This window comes from Eleutherodactylus coqui, chromosome 9, assembly GCF_035609145.1.
Source record: "Eleutherodactylus coqui strain aEleCoq1 chromosome 9, aEleCoq1.hap1, whole genome shotgun sequence".
Lineage (NCBI taxonomy): Eukaryota > Metazoa > Chordata > Amphibia > Anura > Eleutherodactylidae > Eleutherodactylus > Eleutherodactylus coqui.
The window spans coordinates 150,431,699-150,456,380 of record NC_089845.1 but is presented as its reverse complement, the minus strand read 5'-3'; the positions used below and the strand labels follow the sequence as shown (position 1 = coordinate 150,456,380).

At 44.4% G+C, this 24,682-nt stretch overlaps 1 protein-coding gene across 2 annotated transcripts in view; it reads right to left on the bottom strand.

Annotated features, from left to right (window-relative positions):
* Positions 1–24,682, bottom strand: part of NCALD (neurocalcin delta) — a 104,915-nt gene that overhangs the window by 59,942 nt on the left and 20,291 nt on the right. The window contains exon 1 of one of the 2 annotated variants that reach the window (XM_066578631.1): positions 6,161–6,257. The exons of the other annotated variant lie outside the window; for it this stretch is intronic. The gene's annotated coding sequence lies outside the window, so the exon portion shown is untranslated. Of the gene's footprint in view, positions 1–6,160; positions 6,258–24,682 lie in introns of those variants that run through there. 2 annotated transcript variants of the gene reach the window in all.

The following is a 24,682-nucleotide window of genomic DNA, read 5'->3' as shown; positions in this document are numbered from 1 at the left end:
ACAACTTGTTGTCTGGCCGTCAGGGTTATTTATGTCACCAACAGCGCCACTGTTCTCAATAGGCTGTCTCTGGTATTGCAGCACAGCTTCATTTTCAGTTGAGTTGCAATACCAGATACATCCCATGGACAAGAATGGAACTATTTCTGGCAAGAAAGCAGACATTTTTCTAACCTCCCCCCTTTTTTAACGTTGTTTCTTATGAAATGTGAGACATTTTCATTCGATATGCCTCACATGTGATATAACCTTTTGACCCAACTTCAATTAAGGAGATTGTCGGAGATTAGAAAAATCAAGGTTTACATTTTCTTTCTAGAAACGGCCCCACTCTTATCTATAGGTTGTATCTGGTACTGAAGTTTAGTCTCATTCACTTGAATGGGGTTGAGCTGCAATACCATGAAGAGCCCATGAACAGTGGTGGCGCTATTTCCATTTGAAAAGCGAACCCTTTTATTTTTAAAATATCTTCTTAGACAACCCCTTTAATCCCTCCAAGCACTTTAATGGAAATGTGGATGTAGGTAAAAATAAACTAGTAGCCTGCACCACGTTTCTGCCGTATGTACTACTAGTATCGTTAGCCCTTCATTTTTGGAAAATCTCATATACTATACTCATATGTAAGAGCTTTATCTACTGCCTTGGCTATATTGGATATTAGCATAGATTTGCTCTAGGGTGTTACACAGGTAACATTGATCTTACAGGTATCTTGGAGATGTCTTATTGTTGTTAACTTATGTGAGTTTTTCTTAATCTTTTGTAAACATCTCAAAGATGTGGTAAGACCAAAACTGGGGAAGGCTTGGCACGAACACGTGAGGCTAAGAATAACCTCAAAGACACATCCACAGATACAGTATGTCCTAATCCAAATCTTATCCTAATACAATACAGCAGGCTGTTCTCCTGGCTCCAAGTGCCAGAGCCGGCAGTGAAGTTATCTCATAGCAGAGGATCAGCCCAAACCACCGTCTTACTGACACCACCGAATGTTACATAAATACCTGCAGAGAATAATCTTCTACTATTATTTCACTTTTTACATCCATAAACTTTTTTCACATTTTTTTTCTCAAAAATAGTGTTTTCTAAAATAACCATATGTTAGGAAATCAGAAGTAAGGGCGAAGGGCTAAGTTCATTACATTAAAAGGGTTGTCTCAACACAAACACTGATTTTTGAATTCTAATGATATGCTATCCATGTCCAATCAGCGGAGGTCTGGACATGGTGACGCCTCACTGCCGGTCATTGCCAGAAAGAAGTGGCAGCAGAGCTAGGAAAGCATCAGGCACCTCTCCTGTTGGCTCTGCTTGGCTTTTTTCCTAGGCCACATATTCGGTACTTTTTTTGTTTTGTAGATCTGTCACCTTTTAAAAAAGAGCATCTATAAGATTCACATGTGATCGTGCTTCATAAGGTGCTATCTATCACACATGCTCAACGACACCCACTAGCTCCACCATAGCTCGCTGTTCAAAAGTGTGCATCACATATGCCAATTAGGGTGCTTCCCAGACTCATTAGCCAAGAGGCATCACATGGTCAGCATTATGGCAGTTGTGTAAGGGGGGTAAGAGATGACATTTTTATTTTTCTGTTACATGATGTGAATTTGTTTTGCTGTATCTTTAAGTAAGGGGGAGGAGGAACAGTGCCGAGCGGGAAACTGAGACAGGAAGTGAATTGAGAGTGGAGCCTGTTGGAAGACGGATTGGAGAGAGAGTCTCTTCTTTGTTGGGCTACAATGTCACAGTAATTGTATGTTTACAGAAAGTGCCTTCCGGGAAAGGAGCAAGCGGTTCAGCAAAAGCTAGGAAGCCTAGAAGTCAGAAGGTGAATAGTTTCTCTGTCCTCACCCCTTCAATTACTGTGAAGCTGTGTCAATGGGTCTTAAGCAGGGGTGTAACTATAGAGGATGCCGGGGATGCGGTTGCAGCCGGGCCCAGGAGCCTTGGGGGGCCCATAAGGCCTCTCTTCTCCATATAGGGAGCCCAGTACTATGAATAAAGCATTATAGTTGGGGGCCCCGTTACAGGTTTTGCATTGGGGTCCAGGAGCTTCAAGTTACGCCTCTGGTCTTAAGTAAAATAAATCAAGGTTAATCGCGTGCAGGAGTTTAATTGATAGCCCGTTGGACTTGTCTCAGAGGCTGAGTTACCCCAGATTACCTGGTCACAAAATCCATACTTTCTATTCCGTGGTTAATACAACATTTTTGCCCATTCAGCATTCGACTCCCATTGAATATATGAGCTATCCCCAGAGCCTCCAGGTCATGGGTGCCAATAGTGGTGTGTTCAGAACTGGGCCATGAGTCCCTTGTGGTCCATCTGCCAGCATATGCTGATAAAGCGACCATGACTCAAATGACAGAATATGGGCAGGCTCCCTCAATGAGGGGTCAGAAGCCCTTCAAGTAATCCGCCGGTGTGTCTCTTGGTCCATTAAGCTAGGAGGTGCTTTAATTAACAAACAGTGCATAACTCTCAAATCCTCCTTGAAAGCCCAAAAGTATAATCATCTTATAGTTGCTCTTCTTTGCAGAGGTCTGACTCCTGAAAAAATGGTTTTTGCATTAATTGGAGTTGCCATTTTCTTAACCACAGCTTGAAAAAAGATGGACATTTTTTGCAACTATTGTACAATGAAAAAGAGAATCCTGGCCAAAAAATAATGCAAGGGAAAACCGGGCCTAGCAATTCTCCAACAGTCATAACTGTAATGAGATTCTTCGCTGCACTTGATCTGTAAAAGTGATTTCACCTGTTAAATGTCTCCCTAAATGAATAACTGGCCTATATTCAATCCCTTAAGTGCTTGATGCTGTTTCGGAGCAATCAAGCACAAAGCATGAACGAGGCAGAGCACAGAGTATACGGTGAAACAAAAAGCTGTTCAATGTCTGTGTCAAGTTAAGAGGATATAATGCACGATTCCACAGGTGTTCTCTGGGTATTGGCATGAAGACACGAGTGATATACTGTAATCAAACAGAAATAACATGAGCGGGAAGAAAAGGAGATGGAAATATGGAGGTTGTACACCCCCCTCCATCATGGGGTGTCACTAATAGGACACTTTATTTCTACATGCCCTAATAAGGCATATGGATGTCACAGAGGGGGAATTCCCTGTTAGCCAGACTTGGGTGCAATTGGAAAAAGCAACTGGGTGACGAGTAGCACTACATGTAAGGTGTGGCTGCAGTCAGTTTCCACCTGTCTAGAATTGTTCAGATGGAACCCCCTATAAATTAGGATTTGGAAAGGTAGGGGAAGTCTGGTGTAATGGACATCTGTCATCTGGTCTTTATTGTTCTCTCCTGTTCTCTCTCTTTTGTTTTCTTTCTTTCCCACGGCACCCCTTAGGACTTCTCCAGTCACTCTGGTTGGGAATCACTGCACTGTATAAATGGGGTTTAGGTACTTTAGCATGGAGCCATACAGACCTCGTGTATTGACTTTTTTGACACCACTCATCTTTCAAATTTTCACTCCAACCATCGGCAGAGGCGCTGTCTTGACAATCTTTTCTTTCCAATGTATTAAAATGGTGCAGATGAGTCCAGTGTCAGTCTTGGCATATCAGAAGAAATAAGTAAGCATATATTTGGGGGGCACCTTGCTTCACACATTAGGAGAGCTTTAAACTAGAACAATATGGGAGGGGAAAGTGAAAGGCCAGGTAAAAATATACAGCTAATTAATACATTTGAGAACCTCGCTATTAGAAGTGGAAAGAAAGAACAAAGACAAAAAAATCAGAAGGAAAGTAGAGGAGCAAGAGACACCGATCACAAACTAAAATGTTTTTACACAAATGCACAGAGCATGGGAAACAAACAAGAAGAATTGGAGCTCCTGACACAGGAAGAGAAATATGATGTCATCGGCATCACAGAAACTTGGTGGGATGATACACATGATTGAAATACAAGGCTTGAAGGATACAACTTATTTATAAGAAACAGACCAAAAAAAAGGGAAGGAGGTATTGCGTTGTATGTTAGGAAAACATTTATCTCCACAGAGATTCCAGCTTCAGAGCATGGGAGTTCTGTAGAAACTGTTTGGGTAAGAATACAAGGAGAGAAGAACAGAAAGGACACCATTGTAGGCATTTACTATAGGCCGCCTGGACAAGCAGAAGATATGGAGGAACTCTTTCTACATCAGATGGCCAAGATCTCATAAAGCCCAACATAGTGATCATGGGAGATTTTAACTATCCAGACATTTGTTGGGAATCTCTCTCAGGTAAAAGTAATGGATCCAACAAATTCTTATCCGCTCTTGCTGACAACTTTATCTTCCAAAAGGTAGAAGAGAAAACAAGGGGATCTGCTATCTTGGACCTAATTCTTACCAACAGGGAGGGAATGGTTGAGGAAGTAAGACTGTCTGAGACCTTAGAAGGCAGTGATCATGCTATCCTTGAATTTTGGATAAAATGGGGAGGATGACCTGAGAAAACTCAGACCTCAAGATTGGATTTCAGAAAGGCAGATTTCAATGAACTCAGAAACAGGATAGGAAGAATCCAATGGCTGGATGTTCTTAAGGACAGAAATGTCCAAGAAAGTTGGGAAATATTGTGAAATGAGATTCTCAAAGCACAATCGTTAACAATTCCTAGAAAAAGGAAGAATGGGAAGCATTTAAAGAGACCAGGATGGATGAACACAGAACTTGCACACATTTAAAAACGAAGAAAAATATGTTTATCAAATGGAAAGAGGGGGAATATCTAAAGAAAAATAAAATGCAGTCTGCAGAAATTGTAGGGCAAGTGTCAGAAAAGCTAATAATGAATTGAGGCTTGCAACAGAAGCCAAAAGCAATAAAAAGGATTTTGGGGATATGTCAAAAGCAAAAGAAAAGTCAAAGATGCTATTGGATGCTTACAGGATGAAAATGGTGAATTGGTTAAGAATGATGTTGAGAAGGCCGAACTTTTAAATTCCTATTTTGGATCTGTTTTCTCTCAGAAAGTAGATGGAACATCAACTGATCTTCCCTGTGCTATTGGGGGAATAAAAGAATGCAGGCCATCTATAAGCATCGAGAGGGAACACTTAGCTAACATAAATGAATTAAAGTCTCAAAGTCCAGATGGATTACATCCTAGGATACTAAAGGAAGCAGCGGAGGTAATTGCTGAACCACTCGCCATAATCTTTGAAAATTCCTGGAGAACTGGAGAAGTACCAGAAGATTGGTAAAGGGCAAATGTTCCTATCTTCAAAAAATGTAAGAAGGTGTAGCCAAGAAACTACAGGCTTGTGAGTCTGACTTCTATACCGGCAAAGGTCTTTGAACAAATTATTAAACAGAATGCATGCAAGTACTTGGATAAAAATTAAGTAATTAACCAGAGCCAGCATGGGTTTATTACAAGCAAGTCATGCCAGACAAATCTAATTTCCTTCTGTGACAGAATCATCAACTGGGTTGATTAGAGAAATGCGGTGGATATAGTATATATTGACTTCTGTAAAGCATTTGACAAAGTATCTCATGCCATACCTATTGAAAAGAAATACAAATAGGGGATTGACAAGGCAACTGTTAGATGGATTTACAACTAGCTGAGTGATTGTACTCAACGAGTGGTCATAAATGGCTACACATCCAAGTGGAAGAATGTATCAAGTGGGGTACCACAAGGCTTTGTTCTAGGCCCAGTGTTGTTCAATTGAACATGAGTCAACAATGTGATGCAGCAGCCAAAAAGGCAAACACAATTCTGGGATGTATTAAGAGAAGCATAGAATCTAGATCCCGTGAAGTCATTATCCTCTTCTACTCTTCCTTAGTCAGACCTCATCTGGAATACTGTGTCCAGTTCTGGGCACCCCACTTTAAAAAAAAAAACATAGACAAACTGAATCAAGTTCAGAAAAAAGTAACCAAAATGGTGAGCGGTCTGCAAATCATGTCCTATGTGGAACGGTTAAAGGATCTGGGAATATTTAGCTTGCAGAAGAGAAGACTAAGAGGAGACTTAATAGCGGTCTACAAATATCTGAAGGGCTGTCACAGTGCAGAGGGATCAGCCCTATTCTCATGTGTACAAGGAAAGACTAGAATCAATGGGATGAAACTGAAAGGGAGGAGACACAAATAAGATAACAAAAAAACAACTTACTGACAGTGAGGGTGATTAATGAGTGGAACAGGTTACCATGGGAGGTGGTGAGTTCTCCTTCAATGGATGTGTTCAAACAAAGGCTGGACAAATATCTGTCTGGAATGATTTAGTGATCCTGCATTGAGCAAGGGGTTGGCACCATTCCATGATTCTATGGAATGATTATGAAGTCCACCCTCTATCAATACAGAATATATACAATGAGGACATATCATCAATAAGGGCAAATTATTTGTTCATGAATCATCCCTCATTCTTGTCCTCTGCCTTCCTAAAACTTAACATGGACAAAACTGTACTCCTCTTTCCCCTAGCTCACTCAGCATCCCCACCAGACTTATCAATCACAATCAATGGCTCCATACTTTCTCCGGTCCCATAAGTCTGCTGTCTTGATGTAGTATTTGACTCTGCTCTCACTTTTAAACTGCACATACACATCCTTACAGCCAACTCCAGCAAAAAAACATCTTTAGGAATTAATCTTTCCTTAACCTCGAGTCAACAAAAATGCTAGTGCATGCCCTCATCATCTCCCATCGAGACTACTGCAACATCCTTCTCCGTGGCTTCCCATCCAACACTCCTGTGCCCCTCCTATCATCCTCAACTCTTCGTCCACCTCTCCTTCCATGACTCTCCTGCCTCTCCCCTCTGTCATTTCTTTCACTGGCTGCCTATAACTCAGAAAATCAAGTTATTATCAATGACACACAAGGCTGTCCACAACCTGTCCCTTCCATACATCTCTGACCTAATCTCCAGTTACCTCCCTACATTTAACCTCCGGTCTTTACAAGGCCTCGTCCTCTACTTTTCCCTTGTGCACTCCTCACATAATCATCTCCTGGATTTCTCCCTGCGTCACTTATACTTGCTACTTCAATGCAACAGACTCTGCACCACCAGGGAAAACCTCGAAAGGAACCTGAAAACCCATCTCTTTTGGCAAGCCTACAACCAACAGTACAACAGGAGCACCTTCTACGCCCATCTCCTTCCTCTGTATTCTATCTCTCTCTGTATCAATTTGTTAGTCATTTAGTCGATGGTTATCACTCCTGACATATGTAATGTGGTCATATATGTAGTATATGTAATTTAGATGTTATTATACCCTTATTTTTTACTTGAACAGCACACTGGAATTAATGGCGCTTTAACATAAATAATAATAAATCGACCCTAGGGACAAGTGATTGGCTCCAAAGTCACCTCCAAATGAGGTTGTTTTTTTGCTGGACCTTTCTGGTTAATTTTAGTGTCAGAACTAGTGATGAGCGAGCATACTCGCCAAGGGCAATTACTCGAGCGAGCATTGCCCTTAGCGAGTACCTGCCCACTTGAGAGAAAAGGTTTGGCTGCCGGCGGCGGGCAGGGAGCGCCGGAGGACAGCGGGGAGGAACGGAGGGGAGATCTCTCTCTCCCTCTCTCCCCCCGCTCCCTCCTGCTCACTGCCGCAACTCACCTGTCACCCGCGCCGGCACCCGAACCTTCTCTGACGAGCGGGGAGATACTCGCTAAGGACAATGCTCGATCGAGTAATTGTCCTTAGTGAGTATGCTCACTCATCTCTAGTCAGAACCTAAGTGAACAGTTTACACTTTTCACAATATAAAGTTCCAGTTTTCTTCCTAACTTTTCTTCTTAACTTGCCAAACTAATTTGGAAGTGCAAAGACAATGGAATTCTATAATCTGCCATCAAAGTTCCTCCAATGGTCTTGAACCCAGCACAGGTATTTCATAAGGACTACTTATAGATCAGTAGAGGTGCCCAGTGTAAAATATATAATATTCACAACTAACTGAACAAAAGTGCATTTGTTTTCTGTTAGCAATTAAAATGTTAGACAACAGAGTCTCTTCTCAGAGAGACGGAAGATTATATAATCCCAGAATGATCCCAGGAGTTTCTTATTTGTTTCGTAGTTTCTAAATAAGGCCAGAAGTTTACTCCTTATTTTCCTAGCTCTTTGTATTAGTATGTGGACAGAAATAAATGGACAGGAAGAAGAAACTGTAAGATTCATAATGGAGACTCAGCTTGTTCATAGGTTGATTTATGAAAAGACTTAAAGGGTTTGTCCAACTCTACACTATCGATCACCTATCCTAGGGATAAGACATCAATAGTTGATGGGTGGAGAGCTAACATCCCAATCTCGGCATGCGTGACGGAAACTCAAGACAGTGAGCCATGGCGCAGCAGAAAGCGTAATGTGAAAACAACCTAACTTGAGCTCTATGTATACCAAACTACAATGACTTTTAAAAGAGTCTGTCTCAGGAAAATAGCCAACAAACCACTGCCAAATGTACAATGACAATATAGTCATATGCACAATGGTGCTTCCTCTTCTGGAAGTGCAGCCATCTGGCAGATATAAGCATTTACTCCATGTAAATCATCTGCAATCCATCTGAAGGGTGGTCTTGCAGGTCGTTCTATTCTGGGGTGTCTGCTGCCTGGACCTCCTCAGCCTTTCTCCTCGTTTAATCTTTGGCGTCTACAGCTCTAGTCAATAGAAAAGAAGAGCGGCTGAGGATGACTGAGCAGCAAACAGCCAGGATCAGACTGAGCTGTAAGACCACTCATTGGATAGACTGCAGCTGATTTATCGATCAAGTACGATCATGCATATAACCATACGGGCAGCATGACAGCTCAATGGTTACCACTGTTGCCTTGTAGCACAGGGTTTCTGGGTTCGAGTCCTGACCAAGGACAAAATGCATGTACAGCGTCCCGTAGGGTGACCCCGGACACAGGGCATACGTTGAAGAGGGTAAGATACTGCTTGTCACGGCGGCACTTACCACGCTCCCTCACGGAGGGACGCAGGTAGCCTCGGCAGGGCAGCGCTGGGCCTCTAGGAGAGGGATGCAAAATAAACAGTGACGCCACCGTTCTGTTGCACACTGGAATTACCTTTGGTGGAGAATAAATGAGCCACAGACAGATATAACATATCTCGGGTCCCTGGGTATGGTCAGGGCCTGGCAAAACTTTACTTGAATAAAACTTCACAGTACAAGGCAGAATAAACAATGTTCCAAGTGCAGGCATTAAGACAGACTTGATTGAAAGTACCTCCACACGGTAATCCCAGACTTCAGGATGCCGGTGTGTGACATATGGAGGGGGCCCGGAAAGCGTGTACTGGGCCACTACACATGCTCTCCCTATGTTTGCGTTGGGTTCCTCCAACATTCCAAAGACACGCTAATAGGTGAATTTAGATTTTTAATCCCAATGGGTACAAAACCCTAGAGCAAGTGATTAACAGGGCTGCAGAATATGTATGTGTTATGTCAATGAGTAAAATAAATATGACGGTATTGCCTATGTAGTTCTGGCAGTGGTTTATTGGCTGTTTTCCAGTGACAAACTTCCTTTAAAATGCAACACACCCTGCAACGGCTTCTGTAGAAAATCCAAAATAAGTTACAGCAGTACACATCACATCCAGAAATTAGAGTGATGCAAATATGGTTGGGCACCTTCTAACAGTTCCTCTTTAAGAGGTTGTCTGCTATGGACACTTTTTTTTCGTTAGTAGGGTTTTCCGACAATAAGCTGATTATATAGAATCTCAGTGATTCTCAGCATTAATCTGTGGTGGAATCTGAATGCAAGAATTCAATAACCCAGCAGCGCTACTACAGGACAAATGAAGTATTACACCCTTTTCAACCAAATCAATGGGCTGTCCATGCAGTGCACGGACGTGCTGGGTCCTCCAGAGTGAGAGCCACTCTTTGTGGCTGCTCTCCACTCTGGCAGATATTACTTATTGCACTGGTGTAACTCTAGGGGCTGCGGTTGCACCTGGGCCCAGGAGCCTTTGGGGTCCATAAGGCCTCTCTTCTCCATATAGGGAGCCCAGTACTATGAATAAAGCATTATAGTCGGGGCCCTGTTACAGGTTTTGCATTGGTGCCCAGGAGTTTCAAGTTACGCCTCTGCGTTAAGGGGTTAAGAGAAGTTGGGGGGCCCCAAGATAAACTTTTGCACCCAGGCCCCTGAGCCTTTAGCTAAGCCACTGACTTATTGCATTCTTCTCTTCTAAAAATTCCCTAATAGCATATTTAAAAATATGTTTTCAATACCCAACAAGCTCTTTAAGTGCAGTGATTTACACGGGAATGTCCTTTTAACATGAACAACGTCTTGAAGTGGATTTACAGTCACAAGTGCAGCTCATACACATGGTGCTAATATCTGGCATGTAATCCCTGTACACGAGACAGAATGCAGAGCAGTAACCCCAGAATGTCAGTAAATCCCTCTCTCTACACAGTGTGAATTCGTAAAAGATTTCAGCTGGCAATATACATAGTATCATATGTCACATAATGTTAAATACATGTTGTGCCCTATCCCAACTGGCCCCAAGTCTTTGTTGTGAACAGAGGGGCTGGGATATATTTAGTTTAAGAACTCTCAGGTTAAAAGTACACATTTCAGTGTATTAAAGGGGTTTTCCAGGAAAATACTATTGATGAAGTGTTCTCAGTATAGGTCATCAATAGTTGATTGGCTGAGATTCACTCCTTGGGACCCTGACTAATCAGTTGTTATTTCGGTACATGCTGTAACCGTAAAGACACAAGGCATGGAGTGGAGGCAGATAACTCAGACCTCTCTGTAGTGGCCGTCACCGGTAATTACAGGTGCGGCTCTCATTGATTTAATGGGAGTCAGGGTTATGTGCGTCCATTCCGTTCATTGTGAACCATAGAATGGTAGAGTTGGAAGGGACCTCCAGGGTCATTGGGTCCAACCCCCTGCTCAGTGCAGGATCACTAAATCATCACAGACAGATGTCTGTCCAACCTTTTTTTGAAACTTCCATGGAAGGAGAACGTCTGTAAATGGGCCTTTAGTCTCCTATATGTTTACCTCCAATTATTGCTTTTTGATTGATGGTGCTATTCTGCAAATGCTGTTTTACTACCTTAAATTAGCATGATGTTTACTAAAAACTGTCAAGATGACTGATGGATCAGGCTATAATAGGTGATCACTCACATCATTGACACTGAACAACATATACATATAACAAGCTGGCAATATTAAAATGTGTAGACCTGCCCTTGGTATTATTGTACCTTGACGCCACCGGAAGTGGTGGGTGGGGTCAAGGGTAAGGCTGTTTGAAAGGCAGGTGATGCCCCCTGTTTCTGATTGGCTGCAGGTCTGCCTCCACTGTCTCGTGCTGACAGGTCCTGGCAATCCCCACTGGTGGGACTGAGCAATCGGGTTTCCTGAGGATAGGGTGCCGCTGATATCTGGCTTGCACAGCCAGATGAGTGACCAACTGAGTGTTCTGCTGCCATCTTCCCTCCCGCGGCCGCTGTAATTGTTCCAGCTCTGACTGTAGCCGGCGGTGCCATGGGAGCTGTGCTGTCACTGTGCTAGACGGCGGACTCCCATCTCCCCGTACTATGCCCCCTTACCCTACCCGCTATTACAGTGGACGGAATATCCCCTAACGGCCTGCAGTCACACTCTCCACCATGTACCCTAGTGGGGTGACTGTCACTGTCCACGGCGCACCTTTTACGCAGCCTGTCACCAGTAAGTGGAGTGCTAAAGTGGCACAGCAGAGAGGTCGACAACGGCAGGCAGAATGGAGTGGAGTGCAGCCTGTCACTGGTGAGCGGGGTAGTTCAGAGGCTGCCGACGGCAGGCAGAACACAGCGCAGTGCAGCCTATCACCTGTGAAAGGAGTGCTGAGGGGGCGCAACTGAGAGGCCGACGACGGCAGCAGACAGAATGGAGCAGAGTGCTTAGGGGCCGCAGCTAACAGGCCGAGGACCCAAGCGATAACCGAGACTGCAGTCATTACCAGGACCTGTGAGCCCGAGAACAGGGAGCGCAGCGTCCAGCCAATCACAAACAGTGGGCGTCACCTGGCTGTCAAAGAGCTTTACGCTTCACCGCACCCACCATTTACGGTGGCGTCAAGGTACAATAATACCCCTGCCCTGTGCCCATTTAAACCCCAGTGCTCCTTTCTCCAGGCTTCAGCACAGCTGTCACATAGTAATGTCTAGTTGGTATTATTTATAGTACCAGTGTTTCTGGTGGCGCAATGTGCCACTTATAATTAGAGATGAGCAAACCTACTCGGCCACGCCCCTTTTTCACCCGAGCGCCGCGATTTTCGAGTACTTCCGTACTCGGGCGAAAAGATTCGGGGGGGCCGTGGGTGAGTGGGGGGTTGCAGCGGGGAGTGGGGGGGAGAGGGAGAGAGAGAGGGCTCCCCCCTGTTCCCTGCTGCTACCCCCCCGCTCCGCCACACCTCCCCCTGCCCCCTGGTGCCCCCCGAATCTTTTCACCCAAGTACGGAAGTACTCGAAAATCGCGGTACTCAATCGAGTAATTACTCGAAATGAGTAGGTTTGCTCATCTCTACTTATAATGTAATATAGCTAATGACATCATCACATGTAACTCACTGAAAGGCCTGTGATGACAGTTGGAGTTAGTTAAAATATTGAAGGGCCTGTGATGACATCACCATCATGTGATCAGGGGCAGAGCATGTAACTCACTCAATGAACGACCTGTGATGATGTCACTGTCATGTGATCAGGGGTGGATCATGTAACTCACTCACAGACAAGTGGTCATTAGTACTTTGATTTCAAGCCACTGGTGTGCTTATGGTGACTTGGATCAATCCTTGTGTGTTACAACTAGATCACTGACATTTATAGTCACTGCATGACAAGAGCCCATTTGGACAAACACAACACTGCTACCTCTATATACCACAAATACACAGGTAATACTTACAGGGTAACTAAACTTTTTACAAACTACTGACATGTCATAGTGATTTTGATTGGAGGAGTCTGGGTACCGAGTTTTTTTTTTTTGGAGTCTCCAACCAATCGCTAAAACGAATAGGCAGAAGAGCTCAACTTAGCGTTGTTCTCATTGTCCGTTTCCGGCACTGCTCGGAACAGTGTTCGTGCTTCATAGAAAGTCTATGGAGTCTGTATACCGCTTGCAGTGGCATACGAATGGGCAAAACACTCAGCTGAGTGCTTCTGCACGTTCGTTTCAGTAATCAGTGGCGTCTCAGGACCCGGAACCCTTCCGATCAAAAGATATGGCATGTTGCTATAACATGTCAGAAGTTTGAAAAAAGTTTAGTTATCATTTAACCCTTTCCAATCCACTGTCTGACATCTAAAGACATTATGATTTAAGGCTGTACAGCTCCGATGTTGGAAGATGGCCATTGGGGTTCTCTTACTGTATATTGCCAGCCTCTCTGCTGTCGGAGCCTATCCAACGTGTCACCTCATGCAGTACTGGCTTTAGCCAGCAGATAGCGCCATTGCATAACAGCAGAAAAAGAGTAAGCCCCCTAGGAAAACCAGGATACAAATTGGATTGGAAAGGGTTAAACCGAAGTGTAGATGTTATACAGCTGAATTTGTCAGAACTATGATATATGCTGTGCAAAATGACAAAGCCAAAACTGTTAATCTGTATTAATTCACTTAATGTAGATTTGAAATAGGCCTTAGGCATATGACCATACTAGGGAGATGCGTTATATGGTCTGTAATATGCTGTCCTTAGAAATCTATGGGCCTTATTACACCTACACGTGCCTTTAATTTTATATGGAAGTGCAGAGTACTGATAACGTTTCATCAGATGCCATATTATACCGGTAGAATATAGTGCCATATGGAGGCAGAGGGAATGCACATTGGGTAGTAAAAGGGTTTTCTGGAAGTTTTGGGATTTAAAATGTTCCTCAAATTGGGATTAAAATTTTGGGAGCTCTGCACCCTTCCTTTAGGACCAATAGAGAGAACCCTCTCCCATGAAGTGGCTATAGGGGCCACTAACATCAATGAACACCAACATTTTCTTACGAGTCATTCATAGATATTGGACCTGCTAAAGCTTGCAAGACTGTTACAGTCATTCTGCAGAGTCGATGCAAGACTTTAATCTCTTGTGATTTAACTCCTTAGCTGTTTCGGAGGAGTAGAATTGTCTGAATCATTGCAAAAAAATTGCCATGGAAACCTCCAATCACACCATGAAATGAGAGTCTGAGGCAATCTTCCTTCTCTATTCTTAATCCTTACAGAGCTGTGTGATCTTAGCAGAAAGAAATCAATTCCCATTGTCTCTATGAGAAACAGAAAGCTGGGTGGAGAGAAGATGCTTTATACTACTATGCAGAACCCCCCCCTCAGCCATTATATGACCCAGAGTCCTATGTGAACAGCAGACGGTATACAATGAATCAATGAATGCCAACACGGCAAAGTCACATAAACTACTGGCAGGTTTAATACCTATCACATTTTTCATTTAGTATCAATATCAAAAAAACGATCTATCTTCCACTCTGTGTCAGAAGTATCCATCTAATCCATTCTCAGGACATATATCGTGTTTCCCCGAAAATAAGACAGTGTCTTATATTAATTTTTGTTCAAAAAGGTTTAACTTTTTTACATGTATAGCTGCCTGGACACTATTTAAATTGACTTTTTTAATTAAAGGAGATGTCCCGCGCCGAAACGGGTTTTTTTTTTTTTTAACCCCCCCCCCCCCGTTCGGCGCGAGACAACCCCGATGCAGGGGTTAAAAAACCCACCCGCACAGCGCTTACCTGAATCCCGGCGGTCCGGCGTCTTCATACTCACCTGCTGAAGATGGCCGCCGGGATCCTCTGTCTTCATGGACCGCAGGGCTTCTGTGCGGTCCATTGCCGATTCCAGCCTCCTGATTGGCTGGAATCGGCACGTGACGGGGCGGAGCTACACGGAGCTACACGGAGCTACACGGAGCCCCATAGAGAAGAGGAGAAGACCCGGACTGCGCAAGCGCGGCTAATTTGGCCATCGGAGGGCGAAAATTAGTCGGCACCATGGAGACGAGGACGCTAGCAACGGAGCAGGTAAGTATAAAACTTTTTATAACTTCTGTATGGCTCATAATTAATGCACAATGTACATTACAAAGTGCATTATTATGGCCATGCAGAAGTGTATAGACCCACTTGCTGCCTCGGGACAACCCCTTTAACTGTTAGCAGGGCTTAATTTTGGAGTAGGGCTTATATTTCAAGCATCCTCAAAAAGCCTGAAAAATCATTTTGCATCCTCAAAAATTCTGGAAAATCATGATATGTCTTATTTTCAGGATATGTCTTATTTTCAGGGAAATAGGGTAGTTCTTCCTTTCCCATTGACTGGCAGAGAGAACCTTGTCCGAGTAGCTCCAATATAAACTGTTGAAAATACATTACAAACATCCTTTGCGAGTTTCAATTAATTTTAATTAAGCATGAAACAAACATTCAGTAAACTAATGTGTCCTGGCAGGATGTACAAAGAGAAATGTCACCAGATTGTATGTGCTGATTACACCCATCAAAAGACAAGTAAGGGTGCAGCCCTGAGGGGAAATGTGGAGCATGTGACATAGTTTCCCACTAACGTTTCTTGCACCAAATCCGGCTGTGCCCTCCACTATGACAAGGGCAGGAGCGGAGCTGGACTGTGACTGACTAATCCCCCCATGGGGAGTTACATGAGTGAGTGTGGTATACATGGTAATTCCAGCTCACGCTATATACAGAGGGTTTTACAGTCGTTGTGTGGCTAAGAATAGCCGATATGAGGACACTAGTGGCGTAATACTCAGACTGTGAGATCTTTGTAACACTTCTGTTTTTAAGATTCATTTTATTACTATTTTTCAGTTTTATAAACTTAAAAAGTAACTACTTTTTTAATGTACACAATTGGCGAGTTCAAGTAATTTTGCAATAAGTTATATCAGCCCAGGGGCGTAACTAAAGGCTCAGAGGCCCTGATGTAAAAGGTGAGCTGCCCCCCCCCCCTATCTGTTTCTGTACCCGTACCCATACCTAAACCATGCTGCACAGAGGCGTAACTTGAAGTTTCTGGGCCCCAATGCAAAACTTGTCACAGGGCCCCCAACTATAATGCTTTATTCATAGTACTGGGCTCCCTATATGGAGAAGAGAGGCCTTATGGGCCCCCTAAGGCTCCTGGGCCCGGGTACAACCGCATCCCCTGCACCCTCTATAGTTACGCCCCTGTATCAGTCTATTCCATACACTTTACTTACAACACCCCTCTTCTGCTGTGCGGCTTGGCTGAGAAATCCATCTTCATAGCAGAAGTGTCTGCTACTGTTCTCTCTAGAACATCTGTAGACACAATGTTGCCAATATACTCTACAGGACCATTTTATTAATAACGGCATTTTATTTAACCCTTTGCAATCCACTGTCTGACGTCTTCCTACATTCTGATTGAAGTTTGTACAGCTCCAATGTCAGAAGACGCCCAACAGGGTATTCTTACTGTCTATTGCCAGTCACTCCACTGTCGATGCCTCTCTGGCGCACACACACTGGCTTTAGCCAGCAAATGGCACCATTTTTTAACAGCAAAAACAGGAAGCCTTTTAGGAAAACCTGAATCCAAAATTGGATTGGAATGGTTAAAGGGGTTGTCCCGCGCCGAAACGGGTTTTTGTTTTTTTTTCAACCCCCCCCCCCCCCCCCCCCCGTTCAGCGCGAGACAACCCCGATGCAGGGGTTAAAAAAGAACACCGGAGAGTGCTTACCTGAATCCCCGCGCTCCGGTGACTTCTTACTTACCTGCTGAAGATGGCCGCCTGGATCCTCTCCCTCCGTGGACCGCAGGGCTTCTGTGCGGTCCATTGCCGATTCCAGCCTCCTGATTGGCTGGAATCGGCACGTGACGGGGCGGAGCTACACGGAGCTTCATTGAGAACAGAAGAAGACCCGGACTGCGCAAGCGCGGCTAATTTGGCCATTAGACGGCGAAAATTAGTCGGCTCCATGGGAACGAGGACGCCAGCAACGGAGCAGGTAAGTGAAAAACTTCTTATAACTTCTGTATGGCTCATAATTAATGCACAATGTACATTACAAAGTGCATTAATATGGCCATACAGAAGTGTATAGACCCACTTGCTGCCGCGGGACAACCCCTTTAATCTAATCTCAATTTCCCTGTGTCCCCAATGTGTCTGTCCTACCACCAACGCGTTCTATGAATTCTCTAGCTCCTGCCGCTGTCCCTGGTGAAGAGGTCAGGAGAAGCTGTTCTATTTTGCAGATAGCTTCTCCTCCTTACAGCACGCCCGCTCACTGCCAGACCTGATGCACTGTCAGGGTGTCAGCGTATGGGTATACAGTAGCGTATGTCATAGAGTTTCTGACAGTGCATTAGGTCCGGAGGTGAGGGATGCACATTCAAGAGGAGAAGCTGTCTGCAGTATAAAACGGCTTCTCCTGACATAGTGCCTCACTGGGGACAGCGGCTGGAGCCAAAACAGAAATGGAGCAGAATCCACTTCAGAATGTCACAAATCACTTTTTTTTTGCACACAGAGGTTTGAAATTCACGTGCAGAAAAAATCTGCACTGTATAGACTACGGCACAGAATCCCATGAAAGCTAATAGGATGTGGCTTTGCCACAAAATCATCTTGAATCCCGCAACAAAAATCTGTCATGTGAACATACCCTAAAAACTAGCACGAGAAAACAGATGGTAGGTCTGTTTTAAGAAAGTGAATAGGGAAAGGACATCACAACTATCTCTACAAGTCAAATATGTTCACAAACATAAATGTCATATTTGCACATTTCAGCAACAAAGGCCCCAAGCAGGTAAAATCAAGTATTTGGGCCCCATGGGGGAAATTGAATAAGTTAAATGCACCAAAATTTTGGTAAAATTTGCAGCTAGAGATGAGCGAACGTACTCGTTTCGAGTAATTACTCGATTGAGTACTCGGGTGAAAACATTCGGGGGGCACCGGGGGGCGGGGGGAGGTGTGGCGGCGCGGGGGCTAGCAGCGGGGAACAGGGGGGAGCCCTCTCTCTCTCCCCCCCACTCCCCGCTGCAACCCCCCACTCACCCACGGCACCCCCCGAATCTTTTCGCCCGAGTACGGAAGTACTCGAAAATCGCGGCGCTCGGCCGAAAAAGGGGCGTGGCCGAGTAGGTTCGCTCATCTCTATTTGCAGCACAAAAATGTTGTACTGTACGTGTTTTGTGCCGGATGTTCCCCATTGCAAATCTGCAGTGTTTCCAGTACCAATCTGCAACAACATTGTACATGTAGATGTGCAGATTTTGGTGGAGTTAACTTCCACGTGGAATTTTACAGCCCATGTTGAAGCACCCTAAATTTGCTTTGGAAAAATCCAAGATAAAATATGATTGGTCGGTCTGCTAACGTCCATTTTTTGTGTGCGCTCCGCTTTTTACATGTGGACCTCAGTGTATAATGTTTTCTCAAATGTTACTAATTATAAAATAATAATCGTTTTAGATGATCCTAACTAAATACATCGAGGCAGGCCAAAATAAACATGGATTTCAGATAATGTGGCTGTGGAGCAAATGTGACATACGCAGGAAGTGGAGTTCAGTGACAGGCCAAGGCTGTGTGTGACGACCGCTAACCTCAGCGGCGGCATCCACTGGTCTTTATTTATGTCAAAGGTGGCCTGTATATAAAAAATCTCAGAATTTGTATTTCTGGAGAATTAGGAGGGATAGAAGGATGAAAACAAATGTTAAACCTCTGATGGTTTTAAGGCCTCATGTCGTTTTTCATCACCAATATTGGCACAAATTACATCATAATGGGGAAAATCTGCTGCGAAAATGTGTTTGATTTCCACAACAGAATGGGAACTTGAAGATCTGGACCCAACCTGAGCGCTCTCACAGCTACATATAGGCGGGCTGTATGCATGGCCCTTGTCACTGAAGTCTATGGGAGTTAGGGCTTGCTTACACTGCTATCAGGTTCAGTTAACTAGTTCCAATTTGAGGAGCAGAGAAGCAACAATAAAAACGAAAGTAAATGTAATGGAAAAACAGAAATACTTCCATTTACTTCTGTTTTGTTTAATTTCTGTTTTTCAAGTGGAACAAATAGCGCTGTCACAACTGGGCAGAAGGAAGCTGGATGTGGAATCCCAGCAGCTGCCAATATGAATGAAAATACCCAAAACTATGGTTGGAGCCTCGCATGCATGTGAATTGGAGAAATTTAGGAGAAGGATGTTAAAAATTTCATCCAGATCGGGCAGCCATTAGTGATGAGCGAGGATACTCGCTAAGGGCAACTGCTTGAGCGAGCATTGCCCTTAGCGAGTACCTGCCCGCTTGAGAGAAAAGGTTCGGCTCCTGGCAGCGGGCGGGGAGCTGCTGGGGAGAGCGGGAAGGAACGGAGATCTCTCTTTCCCTCTCTTCCCCCCTGCTGACTGCTGCAACTCACCTGTCATCCGCGCCGGTAGCCGAACCTTTTCTCTCGAGCGGGCAGGTACTCGCTAAGGGCAATGCTCGCTCATCTCTACTAGCCATGCTGCTGCTTCAGGTAAGCCGAGAAGTATGTGCCATACCGTAATGTTACGCCGTAAGTTGTAAAGAACACTGTGGACCAATGCAGGGTGTTATGAAAGTATACCGAACCCTCCTATAAAGTGATACAATGCAAAGAATTCTGTTTAGTAAAGTTTATAGATAACTAAAGAAGAACTGCCTCACCTCCATCTGTCACCACCATGACAACACTAACCCGCTTCAGGAGGTATAGATACACCTCTATGTGGGTTAATTACAGTTATATGGCGCTGTTATAAGGCCATGTGATAAAATAAGTTATGCAGTGAGAAAATGATATGTATATTCCATCAACACCAAGAAAAAAATATTACATAAAAATAAAACGGGCAGAATTGTTAACAGATGGCAGGGACACCTGGGCCAGACTCACCTGTTTTATGGGATGACTCCTATGTGCTATTATGGTACATGGCGTGCCGCATTCTATGCTATAATAGCCGACTATTTTCTGCCTAACTCCACAGCATGAACTGCAGGCATATCATATAATCAGTACATTATAATGGACATCAGCTACATTTAGGTTTCATTTTTATTCTTCTACCTCTTATTACAGGGAGTTTCCGGAACGTGAATATTGATGACCTATCTGATTCTTGGCACATCTGCCGATCAGCTGAATGTAGAGTCTGTGACTAGAAAGTCAGGGCCCCTTCATTTGGCCGATCGACTGGGAGTTTTGTGATTGGACTCTCACTGATGAGACATTGATGGCCTGTCCTAAGAATAGGCTATCACTATTATAAAAGCTCTGTTATCGGGTTGTTCCAAGTTTTAAACGGTTTGATATGGGTGAGGGTCTGATCAACGGGGGTCCGACTGCTGAGATATTCAACGATTATAAAAATGGAGGGCCCATGTCTTCCCCGTATGAATGCAGCTGGTTTCCCACCACGGCTGGGGTCGAAGCGATCAGATCCTCACCAATCAGACGCTTATCTCCCATCCTGTGGAACAACCGCTTTAACCCCTTAACAACACTGAACATACATTTACATCCTGTGCGATCAGGGTTTGTATGGAGGGGGATTAGGAGCCAATCTCTCTCCATACAATGCGGATGCCAGCTGTTTTTCACAGCTGACACCTAATGGCAACAGCCGCAACTGATGCATTGGAGCTGTGGTGCTGGCGAAAGCTGTTGAGCAGGCCCTGGATGGAGAAAGTAACAAACAAAGAAGTCCTGAATCGTATAAAACCCGATATATATCACCGGAGGACAAGATGACCGGACTCAGACTCATGGAGGGCAAGATGACCGGGCTCAGACTCATGGAGGGCAAGATGACCGGGCTCAGACTCATGGAGGGCAAGATGACCGGGCTCAGACTCATGGAGGGCAAGATGACCGGGCTCAGACTCATGGAGGGCAAGATGACCAGGCTCAGACTCATGGAGGGCAAGATAACCGGACTCAGACTCATGGAGGGCAAGATGACCGGGCTCAGACTCATGGAGGGCAAGATGACCGGGCTCAGGCGCACCGATTTTGGCCATGTAATGCGAGCAGAGTTGCTGGAAATGTCTGTAATGCTTGGACAGATCAGTGGCAAAAGAAGACCCGTCTGCCAAAGGACACGATGGCTGATACTGTCAGAGCTGATACTGGCATGGATATCACCTGCAAAACCGAATAACATGAAGAGTGCTTACCTTTACGGTTGCCAAGGGTCGTGAACGACTAAACGACTAACAATGACAAAAACCCTGTAAATACAACTGTCAGTTATTACAGCAGCATTTAAATCCCAAATGGGCGCTCCCGCGATGAGATGGAAAGGTGCCGCTCAGTTGCCATGGCAGCCTGGGGCTTTCTGTTGGTGCCCAGCGCTACCATGGCTGATTGCCTATTATGCCATGCCTATGGCGTGGCTTGACAGACTACCTGTCAGGATGCGGTAATGTATATAATGGAATACTGTGGCATTACATTATGCTGCAGGAGGGATCAAACGGTCAAAAGTTCAAGTTCCGGGTGACACAACTGATCCCATTGCTCTAAAAGAGAATAATTTATACCCTATCCTACAACCAATAATCGTCATCATTCCTGAAATCCCCCAATATCTTCTTCTAATCCTGAACTAAGCTTGCTCCAAGCCATAACTACTAAGCAACCTTATAATACACCATTCAGAAGTCTACATAAGAAATACTCCATCTGCACAGAAGACAACCAAGCCTTGGAGTTATGACCAGGTAGAAGCTTAGCATGAGGTCTAGAGGGGATCTACAGATTGACAGCACTTCTTTGAAGGCATAGCTCTGGACAAAAGAGCCCCCTGTGACCCCTTGTGGGGTGTGAGTCTTGTGCTGCGAATACAAAATTGGTTCAAACTTTGCAGTATACATTCTACATGTGAGACAAATGTCACAGGAAACAGCATATTGTGGGCAATGTGGTTACATAAGATGAATGTGAATTGGAAAAAATGTCTAAGTCTTGTCTTATGACATCAACTTTGATGTTCCGAGCTTTTAGGGGATTGTCACACATTACAACACTGAGTCACAATTACATTACTACAGCAATACAGGCACAAATATAACAAAATGGATGCTTGCATGTATGGTTATGTATGTTCGGACATGTGTCTATCATTGGACGTCAGCAAACCGGTACAATTAAGTTGGTCAATCTGGTCCCCCTTGTACATCAAGCATCAACACCCAAAAGCTAGATGGCTATAACATACCAACAACAACTATGTAGGTGCAACCCACTGCAAACTCTACAAACATCAGCAGACAAGACCAGCCACCACCGGATTCCACCCAACTCAATTTTGGGGACGATACTATTTTTGGTCACACTAAGTGACCATTTGATACACCCCCCTCAGTGTCATACATATGAGTCAGTACGCACCATCTCACACTCACCAGCTTGTTTTATTTTTATACTTCTGCACGCTATCACCACCATCCATTTGTCTCCTCCAGAAGATGCCGTAACAGAAAGTAGAGCTACTCCCAAGATACTTGGCATCCACTGAAGGTGTCTCTGATGTCAGTCCATTCTAAGCTCAGGCATATCTGTTGTATATGTTGGCAGAGGCAAGGAACCCATTAGTATTACTCTACTGGAAAGAAGGCTCCATTAAAAAATGTGCCGTGTAAGACCAGGAGATCGTAGAGAGGATCTTCTAGAAGCATCTATGTTTGGGCTTCAATGGATATTTCTACCCATGACATTTGTGGCACAGTCACATGCTATAAGTATCCAATAAATGGGGGGCTCAGAGGGTTCCTTTGGGAAAACTGGGTGTACCCAGAGTAGGCAACATAGGAGTAGACCCAATGACCAGGCATGCAAGACTAAGCGCGTCTTCACACAAGGGTAATTGGATTGGACAGTTGCGCGCGATGTCATTGTGTACTTGATGCATGCCGCCAATCGTCATGCACTATCTTGGCATGTATGAAAGCATAATATTGCTAAGATAGAGCATGCTGTGATCTTTCTTTCACGCACATTTCACGCAATATGTGTTAGCGTCAAGAAGTAAGCCTATGGCAGATTGGTACATAGTACGTTGTCACCACATATTCGTGTGAAGGAGCCCTAAGGAATTTATAGGTGTGCCTTGGTTTTTCTCTATCTCCCGTAGAGTTCAATAGAGAGAACCACACATGGCAGAGATGGGAAACAACCCAACCTGCTGCTTCCTCAGGGATAGGCTGACTTCTACTAAGCAGTTCATGTAGGTTTGGGGTGGGGGGGGGGGGGGAGTGAAAGGCACATCCCTAGAATAAAAATTAAGTAAAGAGGTAGAAAAGGAAGAGAAAATGCGATGGGGAGAAAAATGGCATATGGAAAAGTTAATGTTGGAGTAAGAATGCCAACCAGCTGGGGGAAGTGTCCAAAAACATTCAGGAGTCTAGGCAACAGACCCCTAAGAACAAACTCTGAAACTCCGCAGAACACTCAAAGTCTATCATGGCTGCCACACCGACAAAAATCTGTCAGCTTCCCTCGAATGCTTCGCACACAGTTCCTCCCTGCAGCATAGATGGGACATCTATTAGTACTAAATTTTGGCGCATGTTGCATTTGGTCAAAAATGCGCGACTTTTTAAGTTTTATGTATCACCCGAAACTTTGGTGGGCCGCAGGGCCCCTGCCAACAAGCTTATGCATAAAAACCCTCAGTAAGCACAATGCATTTGTGCCATGAATGATGCGCATTTTTGTCCATACCACTGTACTTTTTGTGGTCGCAGGGCCAGTTAACATGGGCGCCGATATACCCCCGCCGTGATTTTAAAGGACAGTTAGCCTAATGAATTTCAGTTGTGTTCTTTTTCCCGTGCATATGTGCAGCGTATTGCGCAATTTCGGGTGTATTGAAGTCAATTGGTTCAAACTTCTCCACATTGCGCATGCAAATCCGTTCGTGTCAAAGAGTCCCAGACTTAGGCCGGGGTCACATGACCATTAGCGTAGTTTTTCATTTTTTTTTTTTTTTATTTCCTACTTTCCTATTTTCCTACTTTATGCCGCTTTGCAATAGTGCATTTACACCCCGCCCATACGCAATGTAATTGGACAGCGCTGATTACGCACCCTCAGAGAACAATGGGGTCTTTCGCACATAATCTGCAGCAAAATAGAGTATGCTGCGTTCTTTTTTGCGCTCGTGTATTATGGACCACATACACGCAAGTGTGAGCAAAACAGCGTAAGTCAATCTATCTGATTGCCACGAATGACTGCGTATCACACACGCCTATATGATCATATGATTGCTATGAGAATACATGGCAGTACTTCTCCTAATGATCACATGATTGCTAGCGATCATATCCCATGGCAGACCCGGATGTCAGTTAATCATCAACAATGATTGCGACATGTAAGGGGTTAAGAGCGGGGATCGGTGTTCTCACCGTTCCCCGCTGCTGCACTGGGAGGCTGGCTTCTGAGCCTTTGCCATCCATGGGATGTAAGTTTATGTCCTGTTGCGGTACGAACCAGCCCCCCAGGATGTAAACGTATATCACATAGCGTTAAGCGGGTAAATATCATTAAAAAGGATAG